We start from the raw sequence: 25958 nt of genomic DNA on the forward strand, positions 1-25958 counted from the left end.
ATTTATCAAGAACAGTTATAGGATCAACCTTCTCCAGTGAAGAAATTACTTTCTTCGCAATCGCAATGGATAGAGTCTTGGTTGAGACCAATCCAGAGCTCTGTTTCGTGAGTGACGATGTAAACGGCGTACGGCCTGCCCTAAAATAGAATTCGTTAAGAGTGGAGGAGGAGCGTTATTTATATCATAGGCTAAGGCGAGGAAACCGGTTAAGCGACGGGCAAGTCAACCCGGTTTACATAACTCAATGGAAAATAAACCGGTTTGTCCTTGATACGGAAACTTTCTAAAAAGAGTGTTAAGATTTATTACATTTTCAATTTTCCACATAATTATAAAAAAACTACTAGAATCGGAAATGTTGCTAGTATGACATAAACGAAAATTTCAGAGACACGATCAGCTTTTGTATATGAGAAGCTGATATCAAATAATATTTCAGAAAATGTTTTATGACAGGGTAGAATGGCTCCAGCGACTTTTCTTGAAAAGATGGGCTTTTCACCGTTTTGAATTAGTGGACAGTCGAAGGATAACATTACTCCAAACCGAGGGTTGAGGTAAAGGGACCCTTTGTCACCCTACTTATTTATTCTATATACCGAAGCCTTCATTGCTAACATTCGGAAAGCATAAAGATAAACAACTTACATGACTAAAAATTTTGCAGGCAATCCAGCGGTTTTTCATCTACTCTTTGCAGATGACATCTTATTCTTTTGTAAGGCAGCAATGGAGGAGTGTGTGTATATTTTAAAGATACTTAAACATTATGAAACCGTGTCTGGACAACATACTTAAACATTATGAAGCCGTGTCTGGACAACATATATACTTTACAAAATCATCAATACAATTTAGTCATAAAGTCATAGATGTTGTGTGTGTGGGGGAGGAGGCGGGGGATTCAACATCAACTTGGCATCATCACGATGGGAGGTATAGGAAACTATTTGAATATCTCAGAAAGTTTAAGTGGCTCAAAAACTAAAATATTTAGATATTTAAACGTGAGGAGCTAATAATAAAGTAAATAGGTGGACACTCCGATTTCTAACAAAAGGAGGTAATGAAGTATTTATAAAATCAGTGGCATCAGCAATGCCCACACATGTATTGTCGTGTTTTAGACTCTGCTAACAAAGAAAATAACAAGTGCAATTGCTCATTTTTGGTGGAGTAGTAGCGGAAATAAGAAAGATATACATTGTTACTTATGGGACATTGTTTGTAAACACAAGGTGGATTGTGGTTTAAGCTTCCGAGATCTTCAAGACTTCAACACATCTTTATTGGCTAAATTATTTTGGCGACTGAAAGATAAGCCATATTGCCTGTTTTCAAAGGTCTTTATGGGACGATATTTTCAAGAAATGGATCCTCTGGATTATCACAAATCTTCAACGCCATCATTTGGATGGAGAAATATATATTCAGATAGATATCTGGTCAATAAAAAGCTAATCAAAAAGTGGAGACGGGTCAATCCATTTCAGTATGGAAGGACCCTTGGATCCCGACTTCTCGCCCGAGATCTGCAATACAAAAAACTCAAACTCAATTCTTAAATCCTTCTTTAAAGGTGGAACATTTCCTCGAACCGGTTGATTTCTCATGGAATCTGGACCTCCTTCATGGATATGTTTATCCACAAGATGTTAAAATCATCAAAGTTATAACGATAATTTGATGTCATCGACCAGATTCGTATGTCTGGCACTTTACACCATTAGGAAATTATCCGATAAAGTCAGGATATAGAACATGACCCGGATAAGGGAAAAAGACTAGAATTATTCAGACCGCCGGATACCAAACCATTGTTGGTACATGTATGAAAACTAATCTGTTCACTAAAACTGAAGCATTTTGTATGGAGAATTATATCGGGAATTTTAACAGTCACAAAAAACTTACGGCCGTGGGATTGACTGCAATACACGGTGTAGTATATGCGGAGCGAAGGAGGAATCCGTTAACCATGTGATATTTGGATGCCATATGGCTCTACAAACATGGGCCCTATCTAAGATTTCTTCCCATCCAGGACTATTCCTAACAACTTCAATATTTATCAATATCAATTACTTTTTTTGGAGGCTTCTGCAAGATTATGATTTTAGTTACTTTTCCTGAATTATGTTGTATATATGGAAAAACAAAAATGATAAGATTTATAAAAATAAGAATAGAACCCGCAAGAGCTACTATGCATAGCGGAACTGGAAGGAGCTTTGTGGGTTGAGCCCCAACTCATGGATAAAAAAAGAACGAGATCGGGTTGTACTGATTCCTCATTGGCAACCTTTGGATTATATCAAAGTCTGCTATGTTGATGGTGCCTGGTGGGAAGAAGATTCATTTACAGGTCACAGCTGGTTCTGCAAAACCAGAGGACAAGATGACGGGGAGCTATGAATCTCTGGCGAAGCTTATCACCTTTACATGCAGAATGCGAAGCTCCAATTTAGGCTATGGAGTGCATGAAGACCGTTCAGTTTTCCAAGGTAGTTTTTGCGACAGACTGTTCTCAATTGGTGTAGATAGTGTCGACACCCGAAGAATGGCCAGCGTTCACTATCCATATGGAGGAATTTCGACAGAGTAAAATTTTCTTCTCTAACTTCAGCAACATGCATATACCACGAGAAAAAAATTATATTGCGATGAGATTGCACGTGGTGTTAAGAGTTCTCCTTCAGCTCGATTATGTGCCTCCGATTTGGAGGGTCTGATCTGGTGAAGATCATCGTATCATCAGCGAAAAGAAGGTGTTTTATTTTTGGGCAATTCCTTTCAACTCTTATACCGGGCATTGTTCCTAACTCTTGAGCTTTTTTTGCAGAGGCCCGACAGGACTTCCCCGCATATGATCAAAATATATGGGAAAGATGGTCGCCCTAATGGATCCCTCTTTGGGGAATTACACTTCCGACCACTTCATTGTTGAGGAGGAAGGAGTAAGATACTGAATAGACACACTGCAGCATCCAATTTACCCAGGTTTGGCAGAAACCCATCCTTTCCAAAACAGTTCTAACGAAACTCCATTCAAGCATATATGCTTTACTGATATCAGTTTTAACAGCCATTGCACAATGTTTAACTGCATCTGAAATCTTCAGGTAGTGGAACATATCGTGAGTTATAAGGACGTTGTCCGAGATAGCTTTCCCTGGAATGAAGACAAACTGGTTCTCCGACACAATACTCTACAGTACAGGTTTGAGTCTGAGAGATAGCAATTTTGAGATTGTTTTATTGTATACATAGCATAGGGCAATAGACCGATAGTCTGACACTGTTTTAGGTTTCAGAAATTTTGGAATCAATCTGATATGGGTTGAATTGATAGAGCTTGGTAGAGAGCATGTGGTGAAGAAGCATTGAATTTCCTTAATGATTGCAGGGGAAATAGGCCGAAGGAGTGAGTTGGACCGGATACACCGACCAACTCTCCCATTCGGCGAGTCGGATTAACCATTCTGCCTTCATCCCATCCCCGTAGCTCCCTCTTTCGTGATCGGATCGAACTAACTCTAGTTTCGTCTCGATCGGAGTCACCATCGGAACTTTACGGCTTAGAAACCGCAAGGATTCGTTCTCTCGTATAACATTCGGATCGATCGTATAAAATTGCAACAGTTAACTAAACACCTCGAATTGCCTACGCTATATGAGGAATCTGAATGTTCCTTGGAATCAACGTAGTTTCCTAAGCGCTCTTTCTATAGAATCGTAAAAAACGCCTAAGTCAGAAAACGGCCCGAAAGGGCCCAGAATGCGGCTAAAAGCTCACTTACGATTTTATAAAAAATCAAACCCAATCGTTATGACGGCTTATCTTTTTTTTATGCTGGAGAAGATAAATGTCAAGTTCGGAGGATAAATATGAAATTTCCAAAGATAAACACAAAGATCGAAGAAAAATGGAATATTTATGCGAAGTGAAAAGCTTGACCGAGGGCAGAAATGGAAAGAGCAAACCGCATCTAGAGGAGTAAATAAGGATGTCGAGGTTGAAGATGTAGACGGACGCAATTTTTTTACTCAGAGCAAAACTTAGCATTTAGAGCAATATGCAACTTTTTGTTTTTGTTATCGAGTTGCGACTCAACTAGGTTTTTGCAGTCTTAGGTTGTTAGAACTAGGAAACTCGCCGGCAGCTCTTGCGGCCAAGGCTCTTACCTTGTTGTAACGCTCATACGCAGATTCGTAATAAGCCACACTTTGCTTTCTTTTTCGATTCTCATATTTTATTCCTTCTGTGTATTTCGTGATCTGATTGCTTGGCGTGTGGTTTAACAAATATCTGGGACCTCTGGGAAATTAGGGTTTTCCTAACTTTCCTAAATTAACGGAAATCAACAGTGCGAATTTTGGTTCCCACAAGGGAACCCATGTCGAGCATATGGGTGAGTGGCCTGTGACATTATCTTTCAACTTGCACTACCTCCTAGCAAACTGCGAGAGCTGGGTCCAGATCTTTTTGATTTCCCGTGATTGCCTTTAGCTCTGCCACGTGAAGTGGTTGTGTGGCACTCAGATGGTGTTTGCACCGCTTGAGGGGTGCTTAGGTTCTGGTTATGAAGTTTCCTAGGAGGAGGGGAAGCAATATCAGTCTCCCGCAAGGCCTGAGAAGCAGCTTCAATGATTCCTACAGCTGTTTCCTCCACTAAACCTTCCATCTCGTTTTGGAAGACCCTTTGTTGTCTAGCATCTCTCTCTGTAGGGTCTGCCACATTGGTATACTGATAGGAGACTTCTCTCAGATCCTTGAGGACTTCTTCAGTAGTAGGGATCCTTGGAGGGGGTGGGGCTGAAAAGTCACAAAGAGCTAGGTTCCTCTCGAGAGGAAGGCGCTGGTTGTCGTTAGTAGATTCCTCGTGTAGTTCCAGGTTATCAGTTGAGCTATTGATTCTAACAGATCCATGGGGCCTGTGTGGAGCGTGTTTTTGTTTCTATCTCTATTGATGGGGGGGGGGGGGTACAACTAGTATCTTGGTAGTAAGAGTGGCCTTCTCTGTGATATCTGTTGTAAGATTGGGAAGGAGAGACTCCTCTTCTGTGGCGTGATGTCTCAGTATGCGATGCGATGGGGTTGGCCTGGGAGGAGAATGAGGGAACAATCTTGTTTTCTAAGGGTTATCCGCGTGTAGTTTGTGTCAGGATTATTTCTCCGAAGGGTCGTCCATGGCGGTCAATTCTTGTTCTGAAAGCAGTCTTGGACTGGATTATCAGTAGCAAGTGTTGGGATTTTGGAGGAGTATGCTCTTTGCGCCGCAGGCTGCGGACTAGGGACCGGGAGGGGGAGTTGGAGATCCAACGGACAGGTTCTTGATAAGTGAGAGAGCATATCACAGTGCGAATAGTGATATTCAAGGTCTTCATACTCCAGGGTAATGGGGATCTCCTCTCCTGTGTCAAACTCAATAATCTAGTCTTTAACAAGAGGTTTGAGTCCATCTAGAACGACCTTAATTGTGGGAACCGAAATTCGCACTGTCGATTTCCGTTTAAATAAGGAAACTAAGAAAACCCTAGTTTCCCAGAGGACCCGGATATCTGTTAATTACCACACGTCAAGCAATCAGAACACGAGAATAATAACGATAAAAATAAGAAATCGAAAAGAGAGCAAAATAGATCTTATTCCGAATCTGCGTATGAGCGTTACAACAAGGTATAAGCCTGGGCTCGAGAGCTGTCGGCGAGATTCCTAGTTCTAGCAACCCTAAGACGGCTAAACCTAATTGAGTCGCAGCTCGAAATAACAAAAACGGAAAGTTGCCTAAATCGCTCTAAGTGCTAAGTTTGCTCTGAAAAAGTTCTTCCCTTCTGCTCCTCGCCTAGGACTCCTTATATACTAGCTCCAAGGTCGGTTTACGCTTTTACTCTTCTGCCCTTAAGCCGTCATAGCATAAAAATGGAGATATTCCATTTTTCCCGATCTTCACAATTATCTTCAAAACTTCCGTATTTATCCGCGGAAACTTGACATTTATCCTTCCTCGCGGGCCAAGCGCGAACCATGCTGTGGTTCACGGGCTTTTGGTTAGGAAAAATCGTAGGATGGGCCTCGAGTCGTGTTTTAGGTCCCCTTTGGGCCGTCTTCCGACTCGACACGTTTACTACGAGTTTTCCGCGGTTTCTAATCCGCGAAGTTTGATCGATGAATTAGAATAGCGGGAAACATAAACTGAGCTTGCTACGGTCTTCGGGAGATAGCATTGAAGGTTTGACGAGAATGCAAGGACTGGTGTCGTATCGATGTTCGGAAAGGTTCAATCGCTATACAGCGACCGATCTTTGGCTCGAGCCCGGTCGCTACGGTCGCTGCGTAGCGACCGAGCTTTTGGCCCGAGCTCGGTCGCTACGTAGCGACCGAGCGGGACGATCGCTCGGTCGCTACGTAGCGACCGAGCTTGGCTGAGCTCGGTCGCTACGTAGCGACCGAGCGGGACGATCGCTCGGTCGCTATGTAGCGACCGAGCTTTGGCTCGAGCTCGGTCGCTACGTAGCGACCGAGCGGGACGATCGCTCGGTCGCTACGTAGCGACCGAGCTTTGGCTCGAGCTCGGTCGCTACGTAGCGACCGAGCGGGGCGATCGCTCGGTCGCTACGTAGCGACCGAGCTTGGCTGAGCTCCGTCGCTACGTAGCGACCGAGCGGGACGATCGCTCGGTCGCTACGTAGCGACCGAGCTTTGGCTCGAGCTCGGTCGCTACGTAGCGACCGAGCGGGACGATCGCTCGGTCGCTACGTAGCGACCGAGCGGGACGATCGCTTGGTCGCTACGTAACGACCTGTTTCGAGCTTTCGTCGGACGTCTCGATTCTTTCTTCCGCCAAGCTTTTTCGTAAGGAAGAATCTATTTCGAAAAGTACTCGTCGGAGAAACTCTTATTTTCTTCCTCGAACGTTTTGAATGTTTAAATTTGTCGTAACCGTTTTTGACCCCAACAGTTAGCCCCCCAGCCCGTTAGAGTTGTGACTCTAGCGGGCGGATAGATGACTTTGACAAGGTTAAGTGTATTGGACGAAATTTACAGTTAAAACTCCGCGGAAAAAAGTTGTCGAGGCGACATTCCGAACCCATACTTCTATAAGTAGTGAGCTCTTGTCATTCATTCTCTTCACACCTTTCCTCCTTCATTTTCTTCAAAACCTCTCTAGTTTCATAACTTTCCTTTCAACATGTCTTCCTCCCAAGGTGATAAGAAGGATTCCGACGTCGAGATGGGTGAGGCCACCTCTCTGGCTCCGGTTCCAACTTCTCCGGCGGAAGTGCCGGCTTGTGTTGCCGGTCATCTTTCTTTCCGAGAGAAACTAGTTCGTCGCCAAGCCGAGAAAGAATTGGCTCAGACTGGCTCCGAGTTCCCGTCTTCCTCCGCGCAGGTCGTTGCCCCGTGTCACGGGACCGGCTTCGCGGCTCTTCCCCCGCAAGTCCTACCTGCGGGATCTTCCACGACTCCGATCCTCGTCGAGGACAAAGAGAAGGCCGCTGACTCTATGCCTCCGCCTCCAGCCAGAAAAGAAATCGTTCTGGCATTGCGTGCTCCTAGCGCTGTCCAGGCTACTCAGCCTAAGAGTCGGAAGAGGAAACTGGCCAAGAGCGGTGACGGGGAGACTTCGCAGCGAGGTGGGTCGAGCCTAGCGTCGGGACTTCGCGGAAAGGTTTGTTTCTTGTTTGAATTCTCGATCGTCTGTCGTGCATTCTTTTCATGGACTTAGTCTTAAGAAAATTTTTTTGTTCGCAGTTCATATCGTTGATCGATGGGATGATCAGCGAATGTGGTTCTGAGACCAGTCGTCTTTCCGGGGAGTTGGTGGAGCTTCAGGGCAGATGGTCCGAAACCGAGGCTATGTTGACGGCTGTCGAGGACTCTCACTCTGCGAAAGTGTCGAAGCTCGAGGTTGCGATAGGAGAGCTTGAGAGGGACCTCGGGAAGACGGCGAGTTCCTTGCTTAAGGAAAAGAAAACCAGGAAGGCCAAATCCTCGGAGGTGCGTCGACTCCAGCGTCAGATCGAGAGTGACGCTGGACTAGCGCGCCGCGGGATCCAAGAGGCTACGGATGCCCTTCGTGCGGAGTTTCAGGCTCGCTTGGCGAAGATTTCTGCTTCCCTGGTTCCCTCGAGCGTATCCGGAGCAGGGATTTCGCTTTGGCGACGATTGAGGGCGGGATGGCCGTGGTTCGGTCGTCCAAAGTGAGACTCCCCCGACCTTGGAGGCCGAAGAGGCCCGACTGTCCGGCTGCAAGGGAGATATGGCGGCCGAGGATGGCGATTTCGATCTCATCCTGGCCGACCTAAAATCCGCTTGCTTCCTTCCGACGTGTCCAGAAGACCCAGAGGGGAAAGATCCGATGGTCGGAGAGAACGGAAGCGACGTGGCTCCAGGCTCGGACGAGGCGGCGGGTGAGGAGGGAGCGTAAGTTCTGAGGGTGACTTGGGTTAGATCTCTTGCGAGAGATTTGTTTTTTTTTTTTATGTCTTTATGCTTCGGCCTTGAACGGCCTTGTTTGTATTTCGGGACTGGCCGTGTGTGGCTTTGAATCCCTGCCGCTCCGCGGCTTTATGGTATGATAACGTTTTTTATGAATTTGTGAATAGTGGGGAGGAAGGTGATGAGTTGTCGTCTCATATCCTTCTTCGATTGTGAAATGTTTTATTCGAGACCTGTTTCGAGAGTTCTTCCGCGAGATGTGAACTCTGCGGGGGCGCTGAAGGTATCGAACGTAAACATAGAGGCGTGGTTTAAGAATCTCTTATCTTTTGATATCATGCCTTTGAGATGTTAGAGACCAGTGCGCTGGGTTTAGGGCAAGACCTAGGTTTACTTTCGGTTTAAGGATTGTGCGGTGACTAACCGGCTATCGTTTTTCCTGTCGCGATTTCTTCCTGATTCGTATCGATGTAAAGTCCGCGAAAAGTTCTCGGCTTATACGACTTGTTTGATACGAATCGAGCATCTCTCCGGAGACCGGAAGTGCTAGACCAAAATTTCGGATTTCTTTTATAGCGCTATTATCCTTGTGTCGGATGTAAGAGAGTCATCTCCATGAGATGGCTATGTCTGTTTAGGACGTTTGTGAGTTCGATGTGATCAGCATCGGACTTGGTGGCGTGTGCCGTTGTTTTGATTAATTTGCGCAAAATAAATGTTAATGTGTGCATATATGTGTCTTTTTGCGGAGATTTCGTTTGCTCGGAAGAAATCAATTTTGAGGCATCTTTTGCGACGTCTCGCGATGCTAAAGGTTCGATTCTCCCAAGCGGCCGACCAATTTCCGAAGACCTCGTTGCGATTTCGCGGGTGAGGATGTTTTGATAAGTCGAAAACACCAAAAGTGCGGTAAGAAGTTTTTCGATTTTTTGGGAGTATACGAGTATACGTACCCACTCCCCCCCTTTTTAATAAGGGAGGACAGCTGAATTTGCCTTTCGGCAAACTGCCTACGTACTCCTTGCGGAGATCAAGCCGTCTCGTAGTTCAGTGATTGCGAGTTGGTTCGTTTAGTGATAGTATTTTTTGAGATGCATCGCATTCCAGGTTCTAGGGATTTTTATGCCCTGCATGTTGGCTATTTCGTAAGAACCTGGTCGGACGACTTTTTCGATTTTATAGGGACCTTCCCAGTTTGCTCCGAGTTTTCCCGCGTTTCGTTCAGCGGTGTTTTGGAAGACTTTGCGAAGGACCAGATCTCCCTGATTGAACCTTCGGTTCCGTACGTTGGAGTTATAGTATCTTGCAGCGGCGTGCTGGTAGTTTTGAATTCGGATGAGCGCTCGATCCCGGCGTTCGTTAATGAGGTCGAGATCGTCCAAGAGCATAGCATTGTTGAGTTCCTCTCGTTCGGGTAAGAACCTTCTTCGAACACCGGGAAATTCTACTTCTGCGGGAATCATGCACTCCGCGCCGTATACCAAGGCGAAGGGAGTTTCTCCCGTTGCTCGCCTTGGGGTGGTACGGTGAGACCAGAGGACTCCCTCGAGTTCGTCGGCCCATCTACCTTTTTTGGCCTCCAAGCGTTTCTTCAGTCCGTCGAGAATGGTCTTGTTGATTGTTTCAGCCTGTCCGTTGCACTGCGGATATCTGGGAGTTGACTTGTTGAGTCGTATCTTCCACTTTTCGCAGAATGCCTCGAATCGGGTGGAAATAAATTGAGACCCGTTATCGGTTACGATTTCGTAAGGAACTCCATGCCTACAGATGATGTTTTTCCATACGAAATTCTCGACTTGGACGTCTTTTATACTCGCGTACGAGTCCGCCTCTACCCATTTTGAGAAGAAATCGGTAAGGACTAGAAGGAAACGCTTTTGCTTTGAATTATGCAGAGGTCCGACAATATCCATGGCCCAGCGCATAAAGGGATAAGGCGACGTGATGGAGGAAAGAACTTCGGCGGGTTGTCGGATAGTTGGCGCATGCCTTTGGCATTTTTCGCATTTTCGTGCGAATTTTTCGCAATCTCCGATCATTGTTGGCCAATAGTACCCGTGGCGTTTGATTTTCACGGCTAGTGATCTTCCGCCGGAATGGTTGCCGCATGAGCCGGAATGTATTTCCTCCATTACTTTCCTCGCCTTTTCTCCTTCCAGGCACGTCAGGAGCGGTCCGGAGAATCTCCACTTGTAGATTTCGCCGTCCACTGTTACGTAGCGTGCGGCCTGTGTTCGGATCTTGCGAGCTGACCATTTTTCGGCGGGCAGTTGCCCGTCGATAATGTAGTCTCGAATCGTCTGAAGCCATGGGGTATCACAACCGTAATCGGATTGCTCCGATGGTGGTGGTATCGTAATCTCTTCTTCCTCGTCGTCTTGACCCTCTATGAGATTGACAATGACTGGGGGTCCGATACTCGGATGTTCGATGAACTCGACCGGAATTACCCTTTTGAGTCCTGGATCGGAACTTGATGCTAAGGCCGCGAGGGCGTCCGCCTGGACATTCTCGGAACGGGGGATCCGGGTAAGGGCGAAACAGTCGAAGTCTTGAGCTAGACCTTGGACCAGTTTGAGGTACGCGTCCATCCGTTCGTCTCTGGCTTCATATTCTCCGCTGAATTGACTGGCCACTAACTGGGAGTCGCAGTAAGCGTGGAGATTGCGTATTTTTAAGCCGTGAGCCAAACGTAGACCTGCGATCAATGCTTCGTATTCGGCCTCGTTGTTTGAGGCATGGAATTCCAGTCTGAACGATTGTTCCAGGATCTCGCTTGTTGGAGATGTGAGACGGATCCCGATACCCGATCCTTGCTTGGATGAAGATCCGTCGACGTGGAGGAGCCAGGTGGAATTTGGTTCCTCGTTGGTTATTGCTCCCGTTGGAAGTTCGACCAAAAAGTCCGCGAGCACCTGTGATTTTGCGCTCGTCCTTGGTCGGTATTCGATGTCATACTCGCTCAACTCGACCGCCCACTTCGCCAATCGGCCTGATTGACTTGGGCTATGCAAAATTGTCCGTAAGGGAAAAGTCGTGAGGATAACAATCGTGTGGGATTGGAAATATGGTCGTAGTTTTCGGGCCGATGTTACGACCGCGCATGCCAATTTTTCCATCAACGGATACCTAGATTCGGCATCCAGCAAGGTTTTGCTTATGTAAAAAATAGGTTTCTGCTCCCCGCGTTCTTCCCTGATCAGGACTCCGCTTACGGCTGTTGCCGATACCGCGATGTACAAGAACAAAGGCTCTCCTTCCACGGGTTTTGCGAGGACTGGAGGAGTAGCTAAATAACGCTTCAGCTGTTGGAAGGCGTTTTCGCACTCTTCCGTCCATTCGAATTTTTTATTTCCTCGCAGGACGTCGTAGAAGGGCAGGCACTTATCTGTTGATCGTGAGATAAATCGGTTAAGTGCTGCGATTCTGCCGGTCAGTCTTTGGACTTCCCGTTTATTCTTCGGCGAAGCCATCTCGATTAGAGCGTTGATCTGTTTTGGATTTGCTTCGATACCGCGGTTGGTGACCAAGTAGCCGAGGAATTCTCCTGATGCCACGGCGAATCTGCATTTCGTCGGGTTGAGCTTCATGTTATGGGAGTTTAGTTGTGCGAAGCATTCTTCGAGATGTGACACGTGATCCCTTGCTTTGAGGGATTTGACAAGCATGTCGTCGATATAAACTTCCATCGTTTTTCCGAGTTGTTTGGAGAACATTCGGTTCACGAGTCGTTGGTAAGTTGCTCCAGCGTTTTTGAGGCCGAAGGGCATTACCTCATAGCAATAGGTTCCGCGATCGGTAATGAACGCAGTCTTCTCACGATCGTCGGGATTCATCCTAATTTGATTATAGCCTGAGAAAGCGTCCATGAAGGATAGGAGTTCGTTGCCCGCCGTTGCTTCTACCAATCGATCGATATGTGGTAGAGGGAAGCTATCCTTTGGACATGCCTTGTTTAGGTCGGTAAAATCTACGCAAACTCGCCACTTCCCGTTTTTCTTTTTGACTACTACGGGGTTGGCGAGCCAGTCGGGGTATCTTACTTCCGTTATCGACCCAACTTTAAGCAGTTTTTCGACCTCATCGTTTACTGCGGTAGCACGTTCGGGTCCCAGCTTCCGTCTTTTCTGTTTGACGGGTTTGAATGTTGGGTCGATGTTCAGCTCGTGACATGTTATGTTAATGTCGATTCCTGGCATATCTTCCGCAGCCCACGCGAAAGTATTAAGGTTCTTTTTAAGACAGGTTATGAGTTCTGTCTTTAAAGGCTCGTGGAGATTGGCTCCGATCTCGACGCAGCGTTCTGGGAAGGCTTCGTCGAGACAGATCGTTACCACGGGTTCACAAGTTGGCTCGCGTTTTTCATCTAGAGCTGCGAAGATACGAGATTGCCAGAAGAATTCCGCTGAATCCTGACTTCGCGTATCTTTGCTGGAGGTCTCTTTCTCCGCTTTCTTAGGAGTAATTTCGAGGATCGGTCTCTTTCGTTTTAGTTCCGCGGCGAAACAGACCTGAGAAACTCTTGGATTTCCCCAGATTACCTCGACTCCGTTAGGGGTCGGGAACTTGAGGCAAAGATGGTAGGTTGATGGGATTGCGCGCATGGTGTTCAGCCATGGCGTCCCCATGATAACGTTGTAAGATGCGGGGCGGTCGACGACTAGAAACTCTGTGATGTTTGTCACGGTTCCGGCTTTGACAGCGAGTCTAATCGATCCGTAGGCCATGGTCGTTTCCCCCGAAAGCCCTAGCAGTGGGCTTGGGCATTTTGCGATCTCGGATTGACTGATCCCCATCTTTTCAAGAGTGTCTTTGAAGATGATATCGGCCGAGCTTCCGGTATCGATTAGTACTCTAGCGACGTCGATATCTCGAATTGTCAACTCGATAACAAGGAGATCGTTCCGAGGTTTGGCTCGATCGACCGTTTCTCCCCCCCTGAATGAGATGACATTCGCGCACGTCGAACCTCGCATGTCTGTCCTGATCGTTGAGTGGTTTTTGCGGGTTAGATTGATCCGTAAGTCCCCCTCCTTCTAGCGCCAAACTGTGGGAACCGAAATTCGCACTGTCGATTTCCGTTTAAATAAGGAAACTAAGAAAACCCTAGTTTCCCAGAGGACCCGGATATCTGTTAATTACCACACGTCAAGCAATCAGAACACGAGAATAACAACGATAAAAATAAGAAATCGAAAAGAGAGCAAAGTAGATCTTATTCCGAATCTGCGTATGAGCGTTACAACAAGGTATAAGCCTGGGCTCGAGAGCTGTCGGCGAGATTCCTAGTTCTAGCAACCCTAAGACGGCTAAACCTAATTGAGTCGCAGCTCGAAATAACAAAAACGGAAAGTTGCCTAAATCGCTCTAAGTGCTAAGTTTGCTCTGAAAAAGTTCTCCCTTCTGCTCCTCGCCTAGGACTCCTTATATACTAGCTCCAAGGTCGGTTTACGCTTTTACTCTTCTGCCCTTAAGCCGTCATAGCATAAAAATGGAGATATTCCATTTTTCCCGATCTTCACAATTATCTTCAAAACTTCCGTATTTATCCGCGGAAACTTGACATTTATCCTTCCTCGCGGGCCAAGCGCGAACCATGCTGTGGTTCACGGGCTTTTGGTTAGGAAAAATCGTAGGATGGGCCTCGAGTCGTGTTTTAGGTCCCTTTGGGCCGTCTTCCGACTCGACACGTTTACTACGAGTTTTCCGCGGTTTCTAATCCGCGAAGTTTGATCGATGAATTAGAATAGCGGGAAACATAGACTGAGCTTGCTACGGTCTTCGGGAGATAGCATTCGAAGGTTTGACGAGAATGCAAGGACTGGTGTCGTATCGATGTTCGGAAAGGTTCAATCGCTACACAGCGACCGAACTTTGGCTCGAGCCCGGTCGCTATGTAGCGACCGAGCGAACGAGTGCTCGGTCGCTACGTAGCGACCGAGCTTTGGCTTGAGCTCGGTCGCTACGTAGCGACCGAGCGGGACGATCGCTCGGTCGCTACGTAGCGACCGAGCTTTGGCCGAGCTCGGTCGCTACGTAGCGACCGAGCGGGACGATCGCTCGGTCGCTACGTAGCGACCGAGCTTGGCTGAGCTCGGTCGCTACGTAGCGACCGAGCGGGACGATCGCTCGGTCGCTACGTAGCGACCGAGCTTTGGCTCGAGCTCGGTCGCTACGTAGCGACCGAGCGGGACGATCGCTCGGTCGCTACGTAGCGACCGAGCGGGACGATCGCTCGGTCGCTACGTAGCGACCGAGCTTTGGCTCGAGCTCGGTCGCTACGTAGCGACCGAGCGGGGCGATCGCTACGTAGCGACCGAGCGGGGCGATCGCTCGGTCGCTACGTAGCGACCGAGCTTGGCTGAGCTCGGTCGCTACGTAGCGACCGAGCGGGACGATCGCTCGGTCGCTACGTAGCGACCGAGCTTGGCTGAGCTCGGTCGCTACGTAGCGACCGAGCGGGACGATCGCTCGGTCGCTACGTAGCGACCGAGCTTTGGCTCGAGCTCGGTCGCTACGTAGCGACCGAGCGGGACGATCGCTTGGTCGCTACGTAACGACCTGTTTCGAGCTTTCGTCGGACGTCTCGATTCTTTTTTCCGCCAAGCTTTTTCGTAAGGAAGAATCTATTTCGAAAAGTACTCGTCGGAGAAACTCTTATTTTCTTCCTCGAACGTTTTGAATGTTTAAATTTGTCGTAACCGTTTTTGACCCCAACATTAATTCTTGCTGAAGTTTTGGAGATCTTTTAGTCCTCGAGAGTGCCAAGTTCTTGGCCAATGTTGTAAATCATCTTCTGTTGCCAGAAATGGAGAGGGATGCCTTGAAGGCGGATCCAGAAAGGAATGTGTGATGGGAACATGGGAGAGATAACTGGTTCCCACCTCTGGAGAATAACCATCCATTTGTTGTGGTGGTAGGGTCTGTTGGCCAAAACTTCAAGAATATCCTCTTCAAGCTCAAAGCAAAATTGGAAGCAATGTTGGCCAAGATTTGACCCCGTAACACCCCCCCTTCAAGCTCCACATTCTTGGTAAGGCAGAGATGAGGGCACTGATAGGCTATTCTCTTGGGTTGACAACTCTACCTGTGAGAGTGAGAGCGTTTTCCATAATCAGTTTGGAGGTATTGAACTCATGTGCAAGAATGCGAAGTCTGGGTTGGTTAATAATCGTACCGGCATGAGCTTTTCCCTTCTTTGCAGCTGTGAGGTTTCGTTGAGTCATATCTTGGGAGAGCATGTGTTGCTGATACGTTAGGGCGTAGAAAAGGCGAACGGCGAGTTTCAAGCTAGAGGAACTGGACAGAAACGGTTTAAAGTAGCAGCGAAAGCCACAACAACCACCGTTTAGAGGAGTCTACATCGACTTTGAAGGATAGCTATAGATTCAGGAGGAGTTGCCAACTCCTCCCATGAAGCTGTGGTGGGAGGGGGCCGTTTTCTGGCGGTGGAGGAACCAAAAGGAGCGGACGATGAAGCCCCTGAGTCTCCGAAAGACCGATGTGTAAAGAAAATTTTGTGTTGGGACCAGTAGATAAAGCTTAAAGGGGAAAAAATTGAAATTGCAAGAGAGGAAACCAGCGGATAAATGCTATAACTGGAAAGTAAGCTCTCGGATCCTAATAGAAAACCATTGAGTAAGGACCGTTCTTGGTTGTTGTGTCTAGGAGAGAAAAAATGATATAATAACATATATTTTGTGTTTTGTAACTCTTTTACAAAACTTTAGTTTATAAATCTTTATAAACTTACTTATAAATCCTTACAAGTCACTAGTCAATTTTAAAACTTTATAAATCAGTTTATAAACATTTATACATGATTTGTATGTTTCAGAAATTTTTTTATCAATGTACAGTTATACGATTAAATAGATTTATATACATTTATAGTTTAGTTATAAATCATTTTAATTTGTTTTTGTAAACCCTTATACATTGTTTATAAACCCTTATAAATTATTTTATAAATCCTTATAAATGATTTCAATACTTATAGAAGGCTTATAGTCCTTATAAAATATAAAATGATTCTAAGCATTTATTAAATGATTTATAATTTTTTTTTGTAAAATCATATTAAATATGAAACTTGGATTAATTTTGTTCTGTATTGGAACTTAAAAAAGGTTTATAAATGTTATACAACTTTAAATGTATCTTATAAAACCTTATAAAAGACGTGGTTAGTATGAAGTTCATATTAGATTCTTTGAATATTATGAACTTTATAAAACATTTTAAAACTATTTGTGATTGAGGTTTGTTTCCATAATTTTATTTATGCATCACCACTATGGACCAAATGCCGACAGTATCTCTGAATGTTTAGCATGCTGCAGCCTCCATGAAGTCGATGTTCCTTTCATTTTTAATATCATCTTTTAATCTCAGTGCAAGTATTGGAAGCCAATCTTACATTGCTGTCAATCTTAAACTCTTCCCAATCACTGCTTTCATCGACTTTAAAATTATATAGGTAATATTAAGTTTCTACATTGGTCTCTCAGAAATAGTTCACTGGCCGTGATGATTAACCACCCACAAGCTCACTCCAACTCTCCTCTGGCCTAAACATGAAAATGGAATAAGACAAAGAGTGATCTACTATCAAAATGACTCAATTATGTAAAAGAAGCTCTTATAAATTCTTCCGTTTTGACACAAAGTGATTATTCCATCCTGTAAAAAAAATTATCCTACAGCACCACATAAAGAAATCGCTAATCATCAATGTTGTCATCAAAATCGATGCATACTCATGTCTTGCCAACACCCTAAGTCTTTAATTAACTAGTAAACCCAATTCCTCAAATCTCAAAACACAAAATCACATCATCTATAATCAATCGTTTACCCTTTTTAGATTGATGTATACTCTGAATCTAAATATTACAACAAATCATAATCCCTACACCGAAATAGATCCCAATGCCAAAAACCCAGATTCTACAATCTCCTCAAACCTGAAGTGATCAAACATGATCTGATGCCCAGAGGAAGAGACTCTATAGCTTCAACTTATAGCCATTCACCCGTAACAAGTATGCTCAAACAAGTATCTGGATCTGCAGGTAAACAATAGTTCATATCCTCTCTCTCTCTCTCTACTAATTCTCTCTCCACCAAGTCCTGTTCGAATTCCTTCCTAATAAATCTATAATAATTTTCTTTTTTTTGCATAACTATATCCATAATTTTATCTATATTTCAAAAATGGAGAGAGAGAGAGAGAGAGAGAGAGAGAGAGAGAGAGAGAGAGAGAGAGAGAGAAAGAGAGAGGAGAGAGAAAGAGAGAGAGAGAGAGAGGGTGATAAATCTACACAAGGCTTTACCTTCGAAACTTGTTTGAAGAATCCGATCCCATGTTTACCAAGTCCCAAAACAAGCAGAGTTGAGCTCAATTAGGTTGGAGGTCAGCTTTGGTTCCTTCAAACACTCTTAGCAAGTGTAACATAGTTGACATATTGATCCACTTTGATATCTTTAGTACTATCTGCAACTAGTAAGTCTAGAATGGTGTGGTTAGATAACAAGTAAATCCAATAAGTTCATCATCACCTTCTTAACTCAATAAAAACTTTTTGAAAATAATAAAACTCATAAATAAACTACTATCAGTAAGCCTCCCGCTAGAACTAAACTACATTGTCCCCAGTGTGTATCCAGTTGGAGTTATGGTGATAACTAAATCATAAGTACTCAATATAACAAGTTAGAACGATATACCAGACCATGATGGATGTCGATCGATGTAAAGGTGTTGGTATCGGTCGCGGCAGGTGATGTTCTGTCGATCGATGTTGGCAGTGTTTCGTCGGTCGATTCTCACGGCAATCATCTACTCGGATCTTTTTTTATATGACCTGCAATAATGAAAAAGCAACATAAATACTAGATTAATAAAAACCAATTAGATATTAGCTAATAGAGGGTTGCCTCCCACTCAGCGCTTTGTTATAGTCATCTAGATTGACTTTGGAGGTGATTTGGCTAGTAGTGTTGAAAGCTTGAACTTGTTGGGAAATAAGTCTCCATCTCTTCTCTGCGCTTGTTGAACCATGTACCAGTGAATTCTCGCATTGCTTCATCTCCTATGCGCCATGTTTCCTTCATTGTTGCAGTTGTGTTTTCTATCTTCCGCAATCTATCTCCATGACTCTCAAGGTTGAACTGATGTCTCATAAGTGTGGCGTAAGTGTCAGCTGAGATCTCCTCTCCATGGTTGTGTGTATCAGACATGTCTGATGTCACCTTTGGTACTAGCCTGCCTCAGTTTGTAGCTTCGTCGACCGATTTATGTCTATGAAGGTCGGTCGATATGTTGTTGCGTCTATCGATCGATGCTGATGCTTCTGGTCGACGGGCAATGTAACTCTGAATCTCCACTAATTCCCTTTGTATTGCTTCTATTTGAGAAGTCAAAGCACTCATTGTAAGGTCCATTGGGAAATATAAGTCATCACATCTTCTATTAAGTATCTCTTCTGTAGTTTACAGAGTTCTGTAGATCTCTTCTACCAACTGATCAATCTCTACTCTGGTATGAAAATTTGGTTGAGAATTCATCGAATGTGAGTTCTTTGGGTCGTCGATCGATGTGGAGTGGTGTCTTTTGATCGATGCTGGTCGATATTTGTCGGCTGCATGCTGAATTTTAGCTATGTCTTGCCTCATCTCCTCCATGCATGTAGTCAACCAACTGATGCTATCATTCAGTGAATAGTAGACACCACCAAGCTTCATCTGGAAATCACCTTCATTCTTTTCTTGGGCTCCACAGACTCCATAGAATATCTCATTGATTTCGTCCTTAGTGTAGATCTTTGGTACAAGCTTGGTCTATGTGAATGAGCTAGCATGTTCTGGAAGACATATGTAGTTGTGCTCATCTCTCGAAGCTCTTTCCATTAGCTTTCTGATAGCATCCTTGGACACATTGATGATTTGTCCATCCACATCTCTTGCACATCCCTGATCGTCTTTGTAGACTCCATACTCATCCTTCTCTTCCCAGTAGAATTTCCTAGTTCCAAAAAGGCAAAGGCTCTTCTGCCAAATTCTAGACGTCTGTCGATCGATGGAGGGAAGTCAACGTCGATCGACAGTCGAGTAGGATGACTATACTTCTGCTTGAAGAGATTGTCAATGCCACCAGCTGTGTCATAGAACTCTTTTGTAACCCTCTGTTGATGTGCTGGAATGGTGCGTTGTTGCATGAAGAGATTATCTGCTTCATTAGACATCTGAAGAATGTTTGCAATGTCCTCTCTGGATACTTGCAGTGCATGTCCATCAATTGCTCTTTCGTAGCCATCTGGATCCCTGAAAATACCAAATGCATCATGTGTTAGATACTGGTTATCATAATTAGGGTTTTTGCTTACAGTGGATGGTAGTTTCGGACAGATGTCGATCGATGATGGAGGTTTGTCATCGATCGACGGGCGGTTGGCTCTGTCGATCGATTCTTGTATTTCCCTGTCGATCGATGCACGTCTGTCTACTTCAGTTATTCGACTGAAGCGAGTTCCTTTCCCACAGGCTTCAGCTTGTTGTTGATCTGCTTCATCACGTCTTTGCATGTTGAGAAGTTCCTCGCATGTGAAACCCTCATGTAGTTCATCTGCTCCTGGCTCATGAATCGCCGTTTCCACTGCATAGCTTTCATGATGGTGGTCATCTTGCTCAACTTCCAAATGAGTAGTCTACTTCTCGTACAAGGTCTACTACAGTGTCGATCGATGGGTAGTAGGCAATGTCGGTCGATGCTCGTTTTCAGTTTGTCTGATGAGGATGACTGTCGATCGATGTTGAGACTGTTTTTTCGATCGATGGCGCATTCTTTTTCCAAGAGGAATGGTGGAGAAGTCTATCTTCCTCATCAAGAACGGCTTTGTACTCTATAGCTCGTTTCTTTTCATAATCTTCATCATACTCCTCCGTATGCATGGTGTGTCTGGTGTGTGCTGCCATAGTGGGGTTGTAGTAGTCGTTCTCCCATTCGTGTGGACTACTGTCGACCGATTCTTCTTTGGAAATGTCGTTCGATTTCTGGTGGGCACTTTCGATCGATGTGGCTGTGTGAGTTTTGATAGACGCCGAGTATTCTGTCTCCTACTCAGCTCCACAGTCGCATGCTGCGATGAGTTATGGATCCTCAATTCTTCTAGAGGACGTATGTGGCTTCTTGACTGGAATAGGATTGGAGTGGACATGAGGATTTATGAGTGTCAGGCACAACTGGTTGTTTTGCAAGTTGCACACTGCTCCTACTGTCGACATGAAAGTTCTCCCAAGTAATAGAGAAGAGTTTCAGTTTAGCTTGATATCCAAGACATGGAAATCAACTGGAACTAGGGCATTACCAATCTGCACCTCAAGGTCTCTCACAATTCCTCATGAGTTCCTCAGAGAACAATCCACAAAAGTGAATGATTCTTTGGAAGGCTCCACCTGCAGATCCAGATGGCCTGCCATAACCCTACATAGGATGCTGACTGATGCTCATGTGTCGCACATGGCATGTGAGAACTCAATACCCTTCCCTGTGCATGGTATTGCAAATTGCCCAGGATCACTCTTCTTCTTCAGTGTAATCCTCTTCTTCATCTTTTCTCTAGCTTCACAGAATATTCATCTTCGGTCTCTCTGGTTTCTCTGAAGAACATCCACAATCTGTGGGTAAAATAAACCTCCTCGAATGGCTTTTCTAGAAGAAATCCTGAAGACTTTCTTTTGGAAACTTTTCCTTTCCATTTCATTAGCTTTCCTCTTCAGATGTTTCACCACTTTTTTCCTTTCTTTTCCTCAGGGTTCTTCCCATAGGAACCCTATCAATTTCCATAGGATCTGCTGCATCATCTGAAGGTGTCTTGATGGCATCTGGTGAGTTATATGAAGGTTTGGGTTGTGGCATGAGTGCATTGAGACGTGTGATGTCTATATGTGGCATTTGCACTCGGTATGTAAGAGGTGCACGTCGATCAATAGGTGCTGGAGGCTGTCGATTGATGGCGTTCTCTTTATGTCGAACGACGGCAGTATTAGAATGTCGATTGATTTTGACATAAACAGGGTTGGGCGGATGTGGGTGTCTTGCTGCGAACTCCTCGTGAGTCAGGATCCTCATGGCATTGCAAGATGCGGTTGACTCCGTAGGTGTCATTGATCGATGCTCTGGTGAGCCTGTCGATCGGTTTTGATTGAAGTATGTTGATCAATGTTTGAAGTCCAGCGTCGATCGACACCAACGCGATCCGCCGAAGCTCATCGAGCTTTCTATTTCAAAGTCTCCTTCTTGCAGCTTCTCCTGCTTTACCACTTGCCAGAAATCATCATCTATGATAGCGTTTACGTGGTGCTTCGTCATATCATTCCCTACCCCTCTTGTTAAGGCTTCTTGCCTCTTAACAGCTTCTCATGTCTAAACAACCAGCATCTCCATCTTCTTCACATGGGTGCTCAAAGTCTCAAACTTTTTGTTCAGGTTGGTGTAGACAGAGTCAATCTTCCCATTGAAGTCCACCAACATGCGCTCCTGTCCCTCAAGAACCCGATCAAGCATCTCTTCAATCTTGCTCTCTTGAGTAGGTGGTGGTGGCTTCTGGTAGTAGGAGTTTCGATTACCCATATTGTTGCTGCTGTAGTTTTTGTTGTAGGGTTTCTGTTGGTGCGAACTCTGGTTGAAATTATCCCTATTTTCATAGGAATATCTGTTTCCACTCTGGTTTCTAGAACCTTGGAATCTAGTTCGACCAATGAAGTTCACATCTTCTTCTACCTCTGCTCTACCCTCTGTGTCTACAGCCTCTGCATCCTCAACTAAGCAGATCTGCTTCCTGAGAAGCTTGTGAACACTGTCCAGTTTTCCCTTCACTTCATCCATCTGGTCATTCCCACGAATGGCTGCAGATGTCTTCCTCTCAAAATCATCATCTATGATGGCGTTTACGTGGTGCTTCGTCATATCATCTCCTACCTCTCTTGTTAAGGCTTCTTACCTCTTAACAGCTTCTCCTGTCTGAACAACCTACATCTCCATCTTCTTCACATGGGTGCTCAAAGTCTCAAACTTTGTGTTCAGGTTAGTGTAGACAAACTCAATCTTTCCATTGAAGTCCACCGTCATGCGCTGCTGTTCCTCAATAACCCGGTCAATCATCTCTTCAATCTTACTCTCTTGAGTAGGTGGTGGTGGCTTATGGTAGTAGGAGTTTCGATAACCCATGTTGTTGTTGCTGTAGTTGTTGCTGTAGGGTTTCTGTTGCTACGAACTCTGGTTGAAATTACCCTTCCATAGGAATATCTGTTTCCGTTATGGTTTCTAGAACCTTGGAATCTAGTTCCACCAATGAAGTTCACATTTTCTTCTACCTCTGCTCTACCCTCTGTGTCTACAGCTTCTGCATCCTCAACTAAGCAGACCTGTTTCCTGAGAAGCTTGTGAACACAGTCCAGTTTTTCTTCACTTCATCCATCTGGTCATTCCCAAAAAAGGCTGCATATCTCTTCCTCTCAAAATCAGTGTTCTTGGTGATGTTGTTGGATGCTAAGTTCTCAATAACTTTCACAGCCTCCTCTGGATTCCTGGTGTTGAAGTTCCCATTACTGGAAGCATCAAGAGCCATCTGATACTGCACCGCGATGCCTCTGTAGAAAGTACTGAGCAGTTATACTTCATTGAATCCATGGTGTGGAAAGTCTCTCTGATAAGACTTGAATCTGATCGAGGAGCTTCTGAATGATTTTGCAGGCTCCTGAGTGAATGTAGCGATCTTGCTCCTCAAGTCTTCAGCACAGGTCTCATCAAAGAAGTTGCATAGGAATGCATTCTTGATGTCGCTCCAGGATGTGAGAGATCCGGGTGGTAACTGCTTAAGCCAATGTGAAGCATCTCCAACAAGTGAGTACTTGAAGAGCTTGCATAGGAGGTAGTTTTCAGGACTCCCTTGACTTTAATAGCAGATATAAGATCCTTGAACCTCTCCAGATGGTCCATAGGATTCTCGTGAGATAACCCATAGTAGGGTGTATGTCCCACGAGTGTGTAGTACTGCGACTTCAACTTAAAATTCCCCCTCAGAATAGTTGGAGGAGGAATGGTTGATCTGTTGGTGTAAAACTGATCTGGATGGTTGTTATCAGCCAACGTTATGGGTCGAGCAGCCTCATCTACAGTTAGAGTAGTACATGTAGTATCAGTATCAGACTCAGGGATTGCAGCCCCTGAGCTTCTATCCTTTGACATGTTGCATTACGCAGATGACCTTCCTGGTCATGCAAGTCTCCCCTCTCATCATGTACAAGTATCAAGGTCGCAACCATGTCTCGCGGTTCAGTATCGATCGATGTTCGGACAGAAGTATCGATCGACGTCAGATGGAAGATGTCGGTCGACGGAAGAAGAGTATTTTCGGTCGATGGTGGTGAGCGAGTGTCGGTCGACGAGACTAGTGTCTGGGTCGACGGTGGCTGACAAAAATTGAGCGACGAACAAGTGTTGTTGTCGATCGACAAGGAACATATTTCTTTGCGGATTGAACACTCTAAGTTTGCAGGATCTGATGAGAATAGCAGTTAAGTTTCCTTGTTGCTTCTGGTACTGCTGGGCATGTACCTGAAAAAACAAGAAAAAAAATTGTTCAGAAAGTGGGTTTAAAAAGAAACCTAGACTAAACAAGCCTAAATCTATAAGGCGATCAAAGCTCCCCGGTAATGGCATCAAATTTGGTATCACTCAGATTACCCTAAAGAGTGAATTACTGTCTCAAATAAGAGGTTCAATTGTAGTACTTAGGGATCAAATCCTCAAGGAGCTAGGAAACCTAATAAATATAATCATATTTATTAAGCTAGGTTGCTTAATGTTTTTAAATGTAAAGTTGCAGGTTTGTGAGTAAGTAATTGCTCGATTGATTGATTGGGGTTTTGGTACTTAAATGGAAATAGCTAGACTTAGGATTTTTATATAGGAATTCAGGTTTATAATCCTATAGATGCCTAATAAGTTGTATGCATGATATTATAGAGCTCAATACTTAATAACAAACCCTTAGGCTTTCGCTTTCCAGGTTTGTCTACTGACCAGTGTTGATCGATTATTCTATAGGAATATCGATCGATACACTTGTTGAAACGTCAATCGATTATTCGATAGGAATATTGATTGACGCTCTTGGTCAAGCGTTAATGCATGGGTTGAATATGCTCACTAAGCTTCCTAGATCAGCTCTCGCCTATTCTAGCAATCTTAGCTCATTTAGGATGGATTCAGGGTGAGATGCAAGCTATCGCTTATGTCTACAACTCCTAGGTCAAGTTCTAGGAAGCTAATCTAGAAACATGCATTAATGACAATCCTAATGATGAATATCACAACGTAGCAATCTATAGTTGGGGCTAATCCCTCATAACCTATTTAAACCCTAAAATTATCTAACAAGAGAACTACTCAGACATGGCCAAGCAATTCATAACAGCAATAAGGTATGAAAACTGCATAGATAAATATATATATATATATATATATATATATCAATGGAGTTCCAATCATAAATCTCTTTGGATCTTCGCTCCAATCTACTAAAAATCCTAGAAAACCTTTGCTGTAAAATCAATAAAACAAAAAACCACACTTTGCCTCTAATATGTTGGCAAATCTTATATAATTAGGTTAAAACTCGCCAGGGGTAATATTGTAAATTGGTGAAGACTTGGGCTCAGTCGGCTGAGACCAAACGGGCTTTATGCGCACTTCGCTGTCGATCGATGTCAAGATGTGAACATCGATCGATTATTCCTCTTTAATGTCGACCGATGGTCGAGCTTGATGGTCATCTCGGGTGCTTACTCCAAATATCTCCAAAATGCTCCAAAATCATCACTTTCCTCCTAATTACTCATGATCCTATAAATATATTAAATAGACTTTATAATATAATAATTAGTAGTTAAAAAACTTATAAACCATGGGTAAAAGTTGGTCAAATCCATGGTCTATCAACATAGATTTCCATAGTGTATCTCCAATCCAAGGTGGTCGTATGCCTTTCCTCTTTGCTTGACACACCATACATTTCATCTGATTTATACAGACGATATCAAACTCATCTTGTACAAGTGTGGCGATCGAGCTATCCCAATGGTGTCCTTGCTACACATCAACAAATTGGTATGTAACTAAGCAAGTCTGAAACAAAAAAAAATATGTTAGTTAAGTTAAAGATTTTTTTACCGCAAAATCTTCAAAATATCGACGTTGGATTTTAGAGGCCATTTCAGACCATCACTAATAAGTACCATCAAATTTGACTTTCAAAAGCTTTGAAATCTTTCGAGTCAGCTGGCCACCATCACGATCAAACCTAGAATATGAAAAATTAAATATGTTACATATTCAACCCATTAAAATAAAGTCAAACAAGAATGCAAGTATAAACAAGATAGCACAAAAATTGAACAGTTATGAAGCAAAGAAACCAGCACGCAGACAAATCGGAATATCATTGGA

General features: G+C 44.4%; 1 protein-coding gene across 1 annotated transcript in view; it reads right to left on the minus strand.

The window, feature by feature from the left end:
* LOC103874755 (TPD1 protein homolog 1) overlaps positions 1 to 25674 on the minus strand; it is a 32483-nt gene extending 6809 nt beyond the window's left edge. The window contains exons 1-2 of the mRNA XM_033290933.1: positions 15165 to 25674; positions 29 to 5476 (exon numbers count right to left, since the gene is read on the minus strand). The gene's annotated coding sequence lies outside the window, so the exon portion shown is untranslated. The remainder of the gene's footprint in view (positions 1 to 28; positions 5477 to 15164) is intronic.
* Positions 25675 to 25958: the final 284 nt, after the last annotated feature.

Source organism: Brassica rapa, chromosome A05 (assembly GCF_000309985.2).
Source record: "Brassica rapa cultivar Chiifu-401-42 chromosome A05, CAAS_Brap_v3.01, whole genome shotgun sequence".
Lineage (NCBI taxonomy): Eukaryota > Viridiplantae > Streptophyta > Magnoliopsida > Brassicales > Brassicaceae > Brassica > Brassica rapa.